The sequence below is a fragment of the Protopterus annectens genome, chromosome 14.part0 (genome assembly GCF_019279795.1).
Source record: "Protopterus annectens isolate FY-2018-M chromosome 14.part0, PAN1.0, whole genome shotgun sequence".
NCBI lineage: Eukaryota > Metazoa > Chordata > Ceratodontiformes > Protopteridae > Protopterus > Protopterus annectens.
Genome location: NC_056748.1, coordinates 1125691322 through 1125706694, shown reverse-complemented (window position 1 = coordinate 1125706694; position 15373 = coordinate 1125691322). Strand labels below are relative to the sequence as shown.

General features: G+C 46.1%; 1 protein-coding gene across 1 annotated transcript in view; it reads right to left on the bottom strand.

The window, feature by feature from the left end:
* Positions 1 to 15373, bottom strand: part of VCL (vinculin) — a 1795541-nt gene that overhangs the window by 1446757 nt on the left and 333411 nt on the right. The gene's annotated exons all lie outside the window — the stretch shown is intronic.

Sequence of the window (15373 nt, the reverse complement as noted above, 5' to 3'; positions counted from 1 at the left end):
AAAAAACACCTAATCACCCATGTAGAAACAATATTTACACCACAAACCACACAACCACCCCAAACTACAGAGGGGGAGGAGGGAGGGTAAATTGGACTGCAGCAATGTGGATCTTCGAACATCTACATTTATGGTAGGTACAAAACTGTACTATGTTCTTCATCTCACATTGCTGCAGTCATAACCTGTGGGTAGAATCCCAAAGCAAAGGTAAAGGGAGGTTGGCAAAATCAAAGCATTGGGAGCTGCTAACATGCCCTGTAAAACTGCAGTGGCAAACTCAGCCCTAGATTTGGAATAAAGAGGAAGATGGTAATGTTTAGAAAAAGTGTGCACTGAACTCCAAGTAGCTGCCTCCAAAATATCTTTAGTAGCTACTCCCCTTAAAAAAGCAGTAGAAGTGGCAGTCGCCCTAGTGGAATGAGGTTTGATTCCAGCCGGAACCTCCTTACCATGATGAGAACAAAAAGCAATACAATGGCCAAACCACTTAAAAATAGTTTGTTTTGAAACAGGTTTCCCCTGAGAACCCAAAGCAAAAGAAATAAACAACTGCTGAGACTGCCTGAACCCTTTGGTTCTGCTCAAATAATAACGTAACTGCCTGTGAATATCCAAAGAGTGCAAAATCTTTTCCCCTTTATTTTGGGGATCAGCATAAAATGTAGGCAAATGAATAGATTGGTTTAATGCCACATTAGAAACAACCTTAGGCATAAAAGTAGGGTTAGTACGCAGGGAGACCCTATCCTTATGAAATATCAGGAAGGGCTCAACTGCCATTAGAGCCTGTAATTCAGATACCCTTCTAGCAGACGTAATGGCCAACAAAAAAGCAGTCTTCCAAGACAAAAACTTCAACTCAGTAGTAGCTGCAGGTTCAAAAGGAGGTAAAGTGAGCTTTTCCAACACAAAATTGAGATCCCAGGAAGGAGTAGGAGCTCTACGTGGGGGACTTATGTTTTTTGCCCCTCTAAGAAATTGCTTAAACAAAGGGTGAGAGAATAAAGGTGGGTCACAGTCAGTGTGCAGAAATGGCTGTAGCATGAACTTTTACAGAGGAGAAAGACAAACCCTTGTCTAAATTCTGTAAGATACTGAAGTGAAACACTCAAATTAGGCACAGAGACATCAAAGCTCTTTGTTTTGCTCCAAAGAAAAAATCTCCTCCATTTATCAGCATAAACTTTCCTGGTACTAGGCCGTCTGGCCTCCAAAATGACATTCAAAACTTGTTGAGGAAGCTGCGACCCCCCAGGGTCTAAAACAGAATATGCCAAGCTGTCAGATGCAGGGACTGAATCCTGACATTGCGGAAATGATTTCTTGCCTGGGACAAAAGGTGTGGAACTGATGGTAAAGGCCAAGGAGGCTCCCGTACTAAACTCCTCAGCAGAGAGTACCAGTGCTGACGTGGCCAATCTGGAGCTATTAGAATCATGCAAGGCTTGTCCTGTCTGACCTTCAAGAGCACCTTGGGAAGAAGAGGCAGAGGAGGAAAGGCATAGACGTGAAGGTTGTTCCAACTGAATGACAGAGCATCCACTTTCCAAGCTTTTGGGTGAAACAGCTTTGTGCAAAACTTTGGCAGTTGGAAATTTAGTGGAGAAGCGAACAGATCTATGTCTGGAGTTCCCCAAGCCACAGTCAACTGTTGAAATACATGAGGATCCAATTTCCACTCGTGGGGATCCACCATCTGTCTGCTCAAAACATCTGCTAAGGAGTTCTGTGCTCCGGCAGAAACCTTGCCTGAAGAGTGAGGTGCAAACTGAGAGCAGTCTCCCACAAAATCATAGCCTGGCCGCAAAGAGGGTACTAATGGGTTGGCCCCTTGCTTGTTTATGTACCACATGACTGTTGTGTTGTCTGTTTGAATCAACACCTGTCCTGGTTGAAGTAGATCCTTGAAGGCCATCAGGGCAAATTGGACTGCTAACATCTCCTTCATGTTGATATGCAAATGTTGTAGTCTGGGAGGCCACGTGTCTTGAACCCATTTCCCATTGAAGTGTGCTCCCCAAGCCATGTCCGAGGCATCTGTCGTTAAGATCTGACTCGCCTCTGGTCGGGTCACAGAGAGTCCCTTGTTTAGGTGACATTCCTGAGCCCACCACAAGAATTCCCTTTGGATGCAAGGTATTATCTGAATGACAGTGTCCAAATCGTGGCAGTGTTGAGTCCATACGCTTTTGAGATACCATTGTAGCTTCCTCATATGCAGTTTGGCATTGGGAAGCACCAGAATAAAAGATGCCATGAACCCAAAGGCCTGAAGGACTGTCCTTGCAGTCAGCCTGGACCGTAGAGATAATTGTTGGAAGCAAAGGGCAAGATTTCTTTGTTTGTCCGGGGTCAAAAACGCCATCTGAGAGGCTGTGTTCAGTCTCACATCCAGAAAGCACATGTCCTGAGAGGGTACTAGACTGGACTTTGTTTCGTTCACAGAATACCCTAGGCACCTTAACACTGTCATAACATACTGAAGATGGTGAAGTAACTCGACTTTGTCTTGAGCAAGAATCAGGCAATCGTCCAAATAAGGATAAATTTGAATTCCCCTTAGTCTTAAGAAGGCTATCACCGGAGCCAGGACTTTTGTGAACACCCTGGGTGCAGTAGATAAGCCAAAGGGCAATGCAGAGAACTGATAATGAAAAGTGCCAGCCCGACGCAGGAACCTCCTGCAGCTGGGCCTGATAGGAATGTGAAGATAAGCCTCTGAGATCCAGAGTTACCATCCAGTGATCTTTGCCTAGCAGAGGCAAAAGCTGTTGCAAAGTTAACATCTTGAATTTGGGAATGTCCAGGTATGTGTTGAGAATAGATAAGTCCAGAATTGGCCTCCAAGTGTTTCCTTTCTTTGGTACCAAAAACAGGCGTGAATAAAATCCTAGGCCCACTTCTGACGGAGGGACCCCCTGGATAGCCCCCATTTTTAAAAGCAAAGAAATCTGTTTGTGAGCCTCCAACCTTTGCTGAGGAGGAACGTCTGGCATGCCTTTGAAAGGAGGCAAGGTGTGGAAATAAAACTTGTAGCCTCGGTCTATAATGTCCCAACACCCATTTGTCCTGGGTGACTAAAAGCCAATTTTGCCTGAAAAGTGCTAACTTTCCTCCCAGAGGAGCTGCCAGACAGGAGGGATCTGGCAGCTGAAGATACAGGTCATTGGGTCTGTTTACGAAAAGGCTGACCCCTGCCCTCACCTGAAGATTGTGCAGGGGAACTCCACGTCCTAGGCCTGAAAGAACCCTGAGCATGAGCCCTGCCCCTACCACGTCTAGATCTGCCCCTAGACTGTAAATCAGAAGAAGGATAAGCCCATCCCTTAGTAGGCCAATTTCTGCTAAACTTAGGGGGCTGCACCTGTAAAAAATCCTTAACTGTCTGCATAGACTTAGCTTTGTCTTCCATTTTTTTCAAAACTGTGGAGTCAAACAGAACTTCAGATTGAAGGGGAGCATCCAAAATTCGAGCTTTTACATGCTCCGACAAGTTCTGATCCTTAAGCCAGGCGTGCCTACGAATAACTGATCCAGTGGCAGCCAACCTGGAAGAAGCCTGAAGAGCATCAAAACCACACTGCAAAGAATGCTTACCCACCTGATCAGAGGCATGAACTAAATCCTGCAATTCCTTACACTCTATGCCCTCTGCCAAAGCATCTACCTTAGATTTTAACTGACTTAGGAGAAAATTCTAGTACTTCAGCATATGAAACTGGCAATTCAAAGCCCTCATTGCTAGAGTGGAAGAGGTATACACTTTTTTCCCCCACCTATCCAAAGCTCTAGAATCTTTATCCATAGGAACTGGATTCTTTACAACAGAAGCCCCGACACCCTTAGGTCCCTGGCTAATAGTTTCCGGATCAGCTCTTGGGCTCTTATACAAATATTTATGAGCCTCTGGCACTCTGTAATACCTGTCTGACTTGACCGGGGCAGGAGGCAAAGAATCAGGATTAAGGGAAGCTTCAGAGAAAACATCCTGAACAACATCCAAAACAGGGGGTATAGCCAAGAGCCTATGCTGTGGTAAAAACAAAAATTCCCTAAGTCTCTTTCGAGAATCTGAGAAATCCTGACCTTCCCACTTAAAATGCTCCCTCATGGAATGCAGGGTTTCAGAAAAAGAAAAATCCTCTGGAGGGGAAGCAGAAGGACTAGAATCCTCTGCATCTGAATCAGAATAAGGAGGAAAATCCTGAATGTCTTCAGTCAAGACTCCGAGTAATCTGAGGAATGCTCCAATCCTTCCACCTCTGGCACCACCCTAGGCCTCTTATCTGGAGGGAGCATAGAACCCCTGATTAAGGAAATCAAATCCTCTGCCATTTTCAGCATATGCTTTTTAGGCACCGAACCTGCAGAACTAGGGCTGATGCCAGAGGAAGACAAACCAGGCCTGACCTTGGAAGGTGCCTTAGAGACAGAAGTAGAAGGCCTAACCACCTTATGCAAAGAAGGGACTACAGAGACCTGAGAGGCCCCCTCAGCCTGACCAGACTCCTGAGAGGCCACATCCTGCAAAATTAAAGGGCCACCCTGAGACTCAGCTGAAACCTCGGCTGGATCCACAGATTCCACCGTAGTTTCTAAAGAACCGGCGTCCGTAACGGACGACTCATCCTGCTTGGACTTTAACGATTTTTCCTTACGCTTCTTAGCGGTAGCGGGCGTCGGAGGGTCTGAGGGCATATTGTAGTTACACCGCTTACCGAAGACAAGCCCAGCACAATCTAACCTGCATTTAATGGTGCACTTATTAAATCTAGCACAAAAGCGACACCCGACTACGTCGTGCTCAGACCCCAAGCAAGGAATACAGAGAGAGTGGTAATCCCTATGAGGTATCTGTTTCCCACAAGAAATACAATTATTCACTTTTTCTGACATCCGGATTTAACTGAGGCAAGAAAAGACAAAAATATTCCCCAACGGGGTACTTAGCCCAACTTGGTCTTCGGTCTGAAACTCAGAATACGAAAATTTCAGGACGCCGAACGGCACTTGCAAACGCTGCTTCTGCTTCGGACCATGCGGCAAGAAAGACTGAGGATATGGCGTCGGTCATGCGCTTTAGTACCACGGCGTACTGACGTCAGATCTGAGCGACCATGACCGACGCCAGCCTAACACTTTGGTATTCGGGCCGACCGAGGACAGCGGACTACCCACAGGTTATGACTGCAGCAATGTGAGATGAAGAACATCGATAATACAGTACACAGGTGGGCGATTCACAGACCAACAGTGCCTAACTACGAGTGATAATGCAGCAATTTAATACTGAACACAACATATTTGTTCACAATTAACTAGAGCAATCTAAGCAATGAGCTAGTCCTATCTTGCGTAGCAGGCACAACATAAAAAATAGCCAGGTGCGTAAGCACAAATAACTAACAGAGACAAGCAGTAAACATTCCTACTAAGAGTTTCAGACACAGCATGTTAAGTAGCATTTCACCATACATAGGGTGATAACATACAAGTATCTTTTGTAGAATGTATACCAAGTCAGAATATAGTCGCACCCAGTTACATATAGATAACAACTGCTTACCCTAAATTAACATCCAGCACCAGGGTGAGGACGTACAGCAGCCAAACCAAAGGAATGGGAGGGAAAGATGGTCTGAGGCAAGAAAAAGTTTCCCCAATGGGGTACTTAGCTTTATTGAAGACTTCGGTTCTAAAAATCGAATTTGATAACTCAGGAGTCGGCCAACCGGTACTTGCGAACTGCTTTTGCTTTGGGCACCGCGCGGCAAGAAAGACTGAAGAAAATGGCGTCGGCTGCTTCTTATATACCCCTGATGCACTGACATCAGGGAGGAGGCGACAGCAACCGACGCCGGACCAAGACTTTGGAACTCTGGCTGACTGCGGGACTGCCTAACGGCAGGATAACCCAAGTGTAATGACTGCAGCAGTGAAACACGATGAACATGTGCTGGGTATATCCTGTTTATTATGTGTTCAAGACATGGTTGCAAGAAATTTACCTGGAGAGTGAAGCTCTCAAGGTGAATTTCTTGGCATCCATGTCGAGAACACATAAGACCGTTATGACTGGTGACCTGATCTTAATTTTTTGTAGTACATGCAGCTTTATCTCCTCCATGTACTACTAGCTAAAAAAAAAAAGGGGGAAAAAAATGAGAAGTTATGTACCTACCATAACGTTCCATGTTAGTTGTCTTCTCTCGCCTTCTTTCTTGCTTGATGGGTTCGGAGCCGATCCTCGGCTCCGACTCGGCACTTTGCTAAGCTCGAGAGTCACTTTTACCAGCTCGAGGCAGCCCCATATCCCATGATGCAAGGCGGTAAGTACCCAGATCTCGTTTGTTGTCTATAGGCAATAACACCTAGCATAAATAACTTCCAAAAGGAAAAGGACCAGCACTGTATGGTCTTCAGAAGCATGCTTTCATATAGAGAGAAAGGTCTGTCCAGGCCAGGGGGAAGGAGGGAGGGTCGCAAGAAAGAAGGCGAGAGAAGACAACTAACATGGAACGTTATGGTAGGTACATAACTTCTCAATGTTAAGTTGTCAATCTCGCCTTCATTCTTGCTTGATGGGACCGTCCTAGCACCTATATCCTGGGTGGCTCAATGGAACAGACTCTTGAGAACTGTAGAGCCAAAACTGGCTCTGTCCCTGGAGGCCAAATCCAATTTGTAATGGGAAACAAAGGTATGAGGAGTGGCCCAAGTGGCTGCTGCACAAATAGTGTCTAATGGAAGTCTAGCTTGAAAGGCTGTGGAAGTGGCTAAGCTTCTGGTTGAATGTGCTTTAGGTTTCGAGCACAGCTGTTTTCCCCTGAGCTGATAAAATTCAGAGATGACAGAAGAAAGCCATCTAGATAAGGTCACTTTTGAGACAGGAAGGCCTTTCTTGTTATCAGCATAAGAAACAAAGAGCTGATCGGATTTCCTGAATTGTTTTGTTCTGTCCAAATAATATCTAAGTTGGCGGTGAACATCAAGATAATGTAATTTTTGTTCCGATCTGTTTGAGTAGTTTGGGAAAAATACAGGGAGATCAATAGCCTGATTCAAATTAGTCTTTGAGGCGACCTTAGGCAAAATGGTCGGATTAGTTCTCAATGATACTCTGTCTTTGTGGAAGACTAAATATGGGGGGCGAACCGATAGAGCATGAAGTTCAGACACCCTCCTAGCCGATGTAATAGCAACCAGGAATAAAGTTTTCCATGAAAGAAATTTCAGGGAACATGAAACAGCTGGCTCAAAGGGAGGAAGAATCAAGGATGTCAGCACTAAATTTAGGTCCCATTGAGGAGGAGGAGTCCTGATTGGAGGCTTCAGGAGAAAAATTCCTTTTAAGAAGGCTCTACAAAGCCTGTGGGACATAATGTTGTGGTCTGCGTACCCGACATGAAAGTTAGAGATAGCAGCCAACTGAACTTTGACCGTGGAAGAAGAGGAGCCCGCGTGAAAGATTTCCGCTAAGAAATCCAAAACTGCTTGTACCGGAGCAGTAAAGGGATCAATATTTTTAGCTTTTGCCCAACAAGAAAAACGTTTCCATTTGCTAGTATAAATCCTCCTAGTGGAGGATTTTAGGGAAGCTACTATGATGTCTCTAACAGGATTAGAGATCATAGGGAGCCTGGCTAAGGAAGGAAGTGGAGCAACCATGCTGTGAGGTTGAGAGAAGGGATAGATTGGTGCAGCTGACCCGATTGGTGAATCAGAAGGTCTGGTAATGGGTCCAGATGCCATGGCTGCACCAAAAGATGACGATGGAGGAACGGAAACCAAATTTGTCGAGGCCAATAAGGAGCAATGAGAATCATTTTGGCTCTCAAAACGGTGGCTTTCTGGATTACTTGTGGAATCAGCGGAAAGGGAGGAAAGGCATAAAGAAGTCCCTGGGGCCAATCCTAGGTCAGAGCATCTCTGGGGGGATGGCCTGGTTGTGGGAAGAGAGAGAAGTCTGGGCATTTGCTGTTTTGGGGAGTAGCAAAAAGATCGCAACATGGGCGGCCCCATTCTAGAAAAATCTTCTCCACTATAGATTGTTTGAGAGACCACTCGTGAGGCATGAGAATAGCTCTGCTCAATCTGTCCGCTAAAAATTGTTGGTTTTCCCAGGGATATGCGTTGCTACCAGAAAGCGATGAGAGGAGATCGCCCATTGCCAAAGTCTGAGCGCTTCTCGACACAAGGGGTAGGACTTGGCTCCGACCTGTTTGTTGATATACCATACTACAGACATGTTGTCTGTGTGGACTGCAATTGTCCCAAAGGGAAGAAAGTCGTTGAGGGCTTGCAACGTTAAAAGCACTGCTCTCATCTCTAGGACATTTATGTGCAGGTGGTATTCGAACAGTTGCCACGTCCCATGAACCATCCTGCCCTGATAATGACCCCCCCACCCGATCAGGGAGGCGTCCATAGTGACAGTGGCTACCGGGGCTGGGGGTACAAAGGGTCTGCCTTGGTGAATCTGAGAAGTAATCCACCATGAAAGATGATTCTTGCAAATCTGAGTCACAAATATCTGGTGACACATCGGAAGTTGTTGGTAAGACCACCGAGTGAACAACATCCACTGAAGCAGGCGCATATAGAAGCGGGCCAAGGGAAGAAGGGTAATGGCCGCAGCCATGAGGCCCAACACCTTTAGAACCATTCTGGCCTGTACTTTCTTGCTGGCTAGAATGATCCTCACGTGACTTTGAATGTCTGAAATTCTTTGTTCTGTGAGGGTAGCTGACATCCGAACGGTGTTTAAGTTTGCGCCTATGAAAGTAATAGACTGGCAGGGCAATAAGGAGGATTTTTCGTAGTTGATTGAAATTCCCAACTGAGTGCAAAGATCTATTGTGTAATCCCTGGCTTGAAGAAATTGATGCCTGGTGGTGGCTGAAAGGAGCCAGTCGTCTAGATACGGAAACACCTGGAATCCTTGACGTCTCAGGTGAGCCGTGACCACTGCCATACATTTGAACACTCTGGGGGCTGTAGTGAGACCAAAGGGCAGGGCTCTGAATTGGAAGTGACTGGACCCCAGCCGAAAGCGGAGAAACCTTCTGGAGCGCCTGTGAATTTTTATGTGATAGTACGCATCCTGAAGATCTATTGAGCACATCCAGTTATCCTTCTCTAGGAAGGGCAGAATTGATTGAAGTGTGACCATTCGGAATCTTGTCTTTCTCACAGACTTGTTGAGTCTGCTGATATCCAATATTGGTCTCCAGTCTCCCGTCTTTTGGGGACCAAAAGAACCTTGAGTAGATTCCGGGTTCTGAATGGTCTGTTGTAACTGGCTGAATGGCTCTTTTTGTAGAAGTTTGAATACTTCTAACTCTGCAATTTCCTTAGACCGGTGGTACATCTGGAAGGGAATATGAGAGAGAAAAGGGACTTTCCTCGAAAGGAATTTTGTAACCCTCGGATATGATCGACTGTACCCATCTGTCTTAAGTGAGGGAACGCCAGGCTTCTGGGTACAGCGATAGTCTTCCCCCGACTGCCTCCAAGGATGGACAGTCGGGCAACATCTCAGGGATGCTGAAAGGGCTTGTCAGAGAGAGGCTCTCTGCTTCCCTGGTTTTGTGGACCCCTCTGCCTCTAGGGCGGCGTCTGTTATTGTTACCCCCTCTGCCTCTAGGGGTAAACTGACCACGTGTATCCGTGTGACTCCTTGGGATTTGGAACCACATTTTGCCACCCTTCTGTCCTTTAGGGTAAGGTCTAGAAGGGTGGAAAACGGACCCCACGGCAGAAAGAGTCTTGCCGTCCTGCTCACACCTGGTCAATGTTTCCTTCACTTGAGGGCCAAACAAAGCTGACCCATCAAAGGGAGAGTTTGTGAAGGACGCCTTAAAGGGATCTGCAAAATTAAGAGGCGCATCCAGGCTTGGCGTCTAAGAGCCACACCTGTGCCTGCGGCCCTACTCGCTCCATCTGCTGCATATGATATCAGTTGCATGGAGGAGTTAGCAATAGAATTAAGGGTTCCTAGCTGCGAAGCAATTTTTTCTTGAGCTCCTGCAGCTGTGGGATCCTGTACTACTTCACCTAGCTCCTTAAGGATGTCCCTTTGGAGTCTGATGAAGTGACATAAGTAGTTCAGCGAGCGCATAGCAAAGGTCGCTGAAGAAAACATCCGCTTACCATACCTATCCATGGTCCTAGAGTCCTTATTAGGAGGATGGACAGGTACGGAAGGATCTGCAAGTTCCTTCTTAGTGGCAGCCGCCACCACCATGGCATCAGCAGGGACACCTTTCGTGAGGAATTGCTTGTACGCAGGGGCAGTAATAAATTTAGAAGGCCTCCTAGGAACTGGCTCTACAGAGTCAGGAGCAGCCCACGCCTTTCGAGCAATAATCTGCATAAGGGGGTCAAAAGGTAGAGACACCCAGGAGGTGGAAGGCCGAAATCCAAACGCCTCCAGGTATACCGACTCATCCTCAGAGGGATTATTGGAGGGCCAGTTTCCCCTCTGTTTAAGGAGTTCTAGGATGTCTGAAAATGAGACATCCTCAGAGGGGGATCTTGGGGATCCCTCCGACTCATCTAAGTCGGTATCTGAAGTGATAGACTCGGGGGAGTCTACGTGTTTCCTCTTACACGTCCTCTTGCGCGGAGGATCCCCTGACTGATCAGGAGATTCCTCGGAAGAGGGGGTTCTTCCCCGAGGGGAAACCTGAGGCGGAGGATCTCTGGGTCTGGGAGCAAGAGAGATGGCAGAGATATCGACAGGCACCGTAGAGGGAGGAGCTAAGGGAACAGACTGCTGGCTGAGTCCAGTGGCCAGCACACTCTTCATCACCTCGAAGGCTCCCCTCCCAGGGAGGTCCGAGAGAACCTGTTCCGAAGAAAAAGGAACTCCAGGGCCCACTGAAAAGGAAGGCTCCGAGGCAGATGTCGGGGCCGAGCTCACCAAGGCCGAGGCTCCAAGGGGAAGAGTGGGGTCGGATAAGGGTCCGATGCCACTCACCCCCTCGGAGGAGACCAGGGAAGCCCGACCACCGAATCCCTCTAAGGAAGGTCTCTAAGAGGATATAAGAGTAGAGGCTGAGGGAGCAGAAGGGGGTAGTATCTGTCCCTCAGCCATAGCAGAAACTCTTCCCGAAGACTCCAGCTCCAAACTCTGAGGTAGAGTCGAAGGAGGAACTGCAAGGGGGTGTGGACTAATAGTCGTCTGTTGAGACGGACTATGTAGCATCTGGGCCAGTGCCTGTGATTTTAATAATCTACTGACCACCCTCTCTAAATCATGGTCAGAAAGCCTGGATGACCTAGATGATTGGCTCCGTTCCGAGAGGAGAGGTGAGGCCGGAGCCGAGAGTATCGGTTCCAAGGAAGGGGACCTGGACCTCTTCTTCGAAGGAACCATCGGAGCCGACGAAACCATGGATGCAGTCGGAGCCGACAGAAGGTCTCGATGCATCGGCTCCGGTCGGAGCCGATACAGACAAAGGTAAGGGTGTCGGAGCCGGTCGGCGCCGACACCGAAGCCTGAGCCACATGGTGGTTGGAACCAATCGGAGCCGACACCGATGTGATCCGAACACTATCGGCACCAATAGCCACCGTGCCGAAGGTTTGTAAACCAGGATCGGCTCCAGCCGGAGCCGATCTCGACTCTGAAAGAGTCGGAACCGAGGCCGCAGGCTTAGACACAGAAGCCTGGGCCTTGGAAGACTTGGAAGTCTTACTCAGAGCCGACTTAGCCGGAGAGCCCTCCGGTTTAAGTAGGCCCCTTAAAATCAATTTGTTCCTCCTCTCCTGCAGGACTCTCTGGCTAAAGGAATGACAAATTGCACAGGAGTCCTGCAGGTGGAGAGGTCCCAGGCAGTATAAGCAAGAAGTGTGACCGTCTGTCAGAGACATCTTCTGACAGCACGAGTCACACTTCTTAAAGCCTGAGACCCTTTCCTTGGACATGGTTGTAAAAGAACACACACAACACAGTCCCAAGAACCAGTTATCCCAAAAATAATAAGATAACTAACCTCTCTCACACACACACACACACACACACACACACACACACACACACACACACACACACACACCCTAACAAGGGGGGGATGGGAGGGGAGAAGGCCTGACTAAAAAGAATAAAGGAGTGAGGGAATTTCTAGTCAGAAAGGGACTTGATCTAAACTAAAAACATTGAATATAAAGTTTTAAGGTAAAAAAGGGGCAAAATAGTATTATTTTAAAAACTTACCAGGAGCTGGCAAAAGGAGGACCTCATCAGCGAAGCGGCAAACGAGATCTGGGTACTTACCGCCTTGCATCATGGGATATGGGGCTGCCTCGAGCTGGTAAAAGTGACTCTCAAGCTTAGCAAAGTGCAGAGTCGGAGCCGAGGATCGGCTCCGAACCCATCAAGCAAGAATGAAGGCGAGATTGACAACTTAACATCTAAGTGTTTTGATGGCATTTGGGGAGGGAGGGGGTGGCACTGTCAGAAAGGCACTGTAATACTTTCCCTTACATTTCCATTCATCTTTCATGGCTCTCAATGGTCCAGATTTCTGCAGAATACCCTGATTTTTGTCTCATTTGTATGGCCTGTTCCCTCACAATTTCTGTGGCTGACAAATCATAGAGGACTGAAGTCAATAAATAGTGACAAACATTTGAATTTGAGTTTGCATTGTTTAGTAAAAAAAAAAACACTTCCTGTGAACACATCCTGTCATTCTAGCTACTTTTTAAGTTCAAAAGAGGAAGGGGCATGTTATCCCTTGCAACAGCAGTACTGCCACTATCATTTACTGGTCATTACTGTCAGATTTGACTATTGCTACAACTGACCTTAACAAGTTAAGCATGGGGTGCTTTACAATTGTTAAGGTCCAGTCTCATACTTACCACTTTAACATTTAACCGATATGTCTTTTTCCAAATTTCAGAGCGTAATCATTGCACTCTATGCACTTCAATTTTTTTAAATACCGGGCCATACCTATCTGGCTTTGTCAAAGGGAGGTCTTGCCTGCTCAATTTAGTGAACTTCTTTGAGAAAGTCACCAGAATCACGGATAAGGACTAAACAGTACATGCCATTTATCTAGGCCAGGCCAAAACTTTCAACACAACCCCCCCCACTAAGGAATCATAGATAAACTTACAGAGTTAGGCATAAACCACTCCATCGTCATATGGACAGCCAACTGGCTCACTGACAGGACACATGTTGCCCAGATAGGTGAATCCACTTCTGATAAGAAAGCTGTTACTAGTGGTGTCCCACAGGACTCTGTGTTGGGACCCCTCCTGTTTAGTACACACTTCTCTGAAGTGAAGACCAATGTTGGGGGGCCTCTGGCTCTCCAAGTTCACAGACAACCAAGATGGGAGCAGGAATCATTAGATACCCAAACAATGTTGGCATCCTACAAATACACCTAAAAATGACTAACAACTGATGCAAAAACCACGGTCTGACACTAAATGCGAAAAAATGCATAATCACACCATTTGTTAAATCAGACATACATACTAAATACTGATAGCACACCCTTAAAAGTAGACCTGGTGGTGAGGGACCTAGGAACACAGACAGATAGTAACCTAAACTTTGACCACCAGCTAGCTACGGTAGTGAGGAAATCCTTTGGTGTGGTTCAACTTATAAGTAAAGGCATGGCATCAAGATCAAAGGAAGTCATAACGCCACTGTACTCAGACCTCATCAAGTCCATAATTGAATACAATACACCCTTCTGTTTGTACCTACCAAAGCACTTACACCAAGTGAAGCTGCCCCAGAGTTTTCTCACTAAAAAAAATACAAAGTGTAAGACACGTGTCTTATGCAGACACACTAAAGGCCCTATATTGTTTGAAAGGGGACTTAAGCCTGACTTACAAGACATTCTCTGATCCAGCTCTGATAATATTACACAGTCACAAGAAAAATTATACAAGGGTTACGCATTCCATGGACCTGAAGTTTACTTGTGGCTCTAACAGAACTTGCTAGAGAGACAGATTTGCATGCCAAGGGATACCTCGTCTATGGAACAAACTTCCTATCTTTGTAAAACGAATCCTGCCCCTCACTGTCTTTAAAAACAATTTGAATAAATGGATGAGAACCCTAAATTCACTCCTGGGGTACTGCCCATGTACTTATGGACAGAGGCAGTCTGTTGAATGACTCAGGGCTCCAACACCCAAAGACCCAGAACTCTGATACTACCCCATCCCATAGCTGGGGAATTAAGATATAATGTTGTCATACCCTGGGTATTATGGGCTAGACTTGTAAAGGCTATTGTGCCATTAGCCTAGTAATCACCTATGAAGTTATGAACCGATTTTGTGTGTGTGTGTGTGTGTGTGTGTGTATATGTATATATATATATATATATATATACATATATGTATATATATATATATATATACATATACACACACACACACACACACACACATATTTTCCTTATAATAAAACAGAAGGAAATCAAAAGTATATAATAAAGAGGAAGGGAAGTTCCCAAACTGATCTTATCAGAGTCTGGTAGTTGTAATCCACCAAAGCAGACTGCTGAAGAGATTCTACTGTGCGAGTCCCACAGATGCTACTAAAAGACTGAATAACTGACTTCCTATGACAGTGGTTAAGCTACCCCTCACGGGAGAGGCTTAGCCAATCCCTTATCACAATGAGTCCCGAGCTCTGGAAAGCTGCAAGAGTAGGTTTGTACACGCATGCAACCCACAATCCCACAGCGGCAGGGTGGTTGATTAACTTCAATTTAAACAACATCCCTCACAACTCCAGAACAAGATGACAGCCCTGTCACTGTACTGTATTCAGTTCATTTTGGAGTTACTGCAACAAAATATTACAGCACAAAAGGTGGCTCTCATAAGAAATATAGACAGACATGCCTTAAGTTCTGACTGAAAACTGTCAAACTCAGGTTTCTCCAAAACGTGTGCCCCTCTCCTCTTTTTTTGGGGAGTTGCTACAATTGGCTTGGATTTTGAACTTGCCATATTCCCTAACACTACTGAAAAAGCACAACCATCTCAAGGTTCAATAAGAGAGCTCTTAACTAGGGAACCTCAGTTTATATACTGCCTGCTAAGACACTCGAGATTTGAGCATACTTCATAAGAAAATACCACTGATTCCTTTTTAGCACAGTTTTCACGTTAGACAACTTCTTGCAACTCATATAACAAAGCTCAAACTATTACTTTAATGACAGTAACAAAACCATCCATCCATTATCCGGTACCTGCGTCATTGCATCTTTGTAACGGATGAACTGTGACACTAATCCAGCATCCAATGGGGCCAGCACACTAAAATCCAACCTTGATGGGCCAGTGCTCTACTTAATAATCATGACTCTTT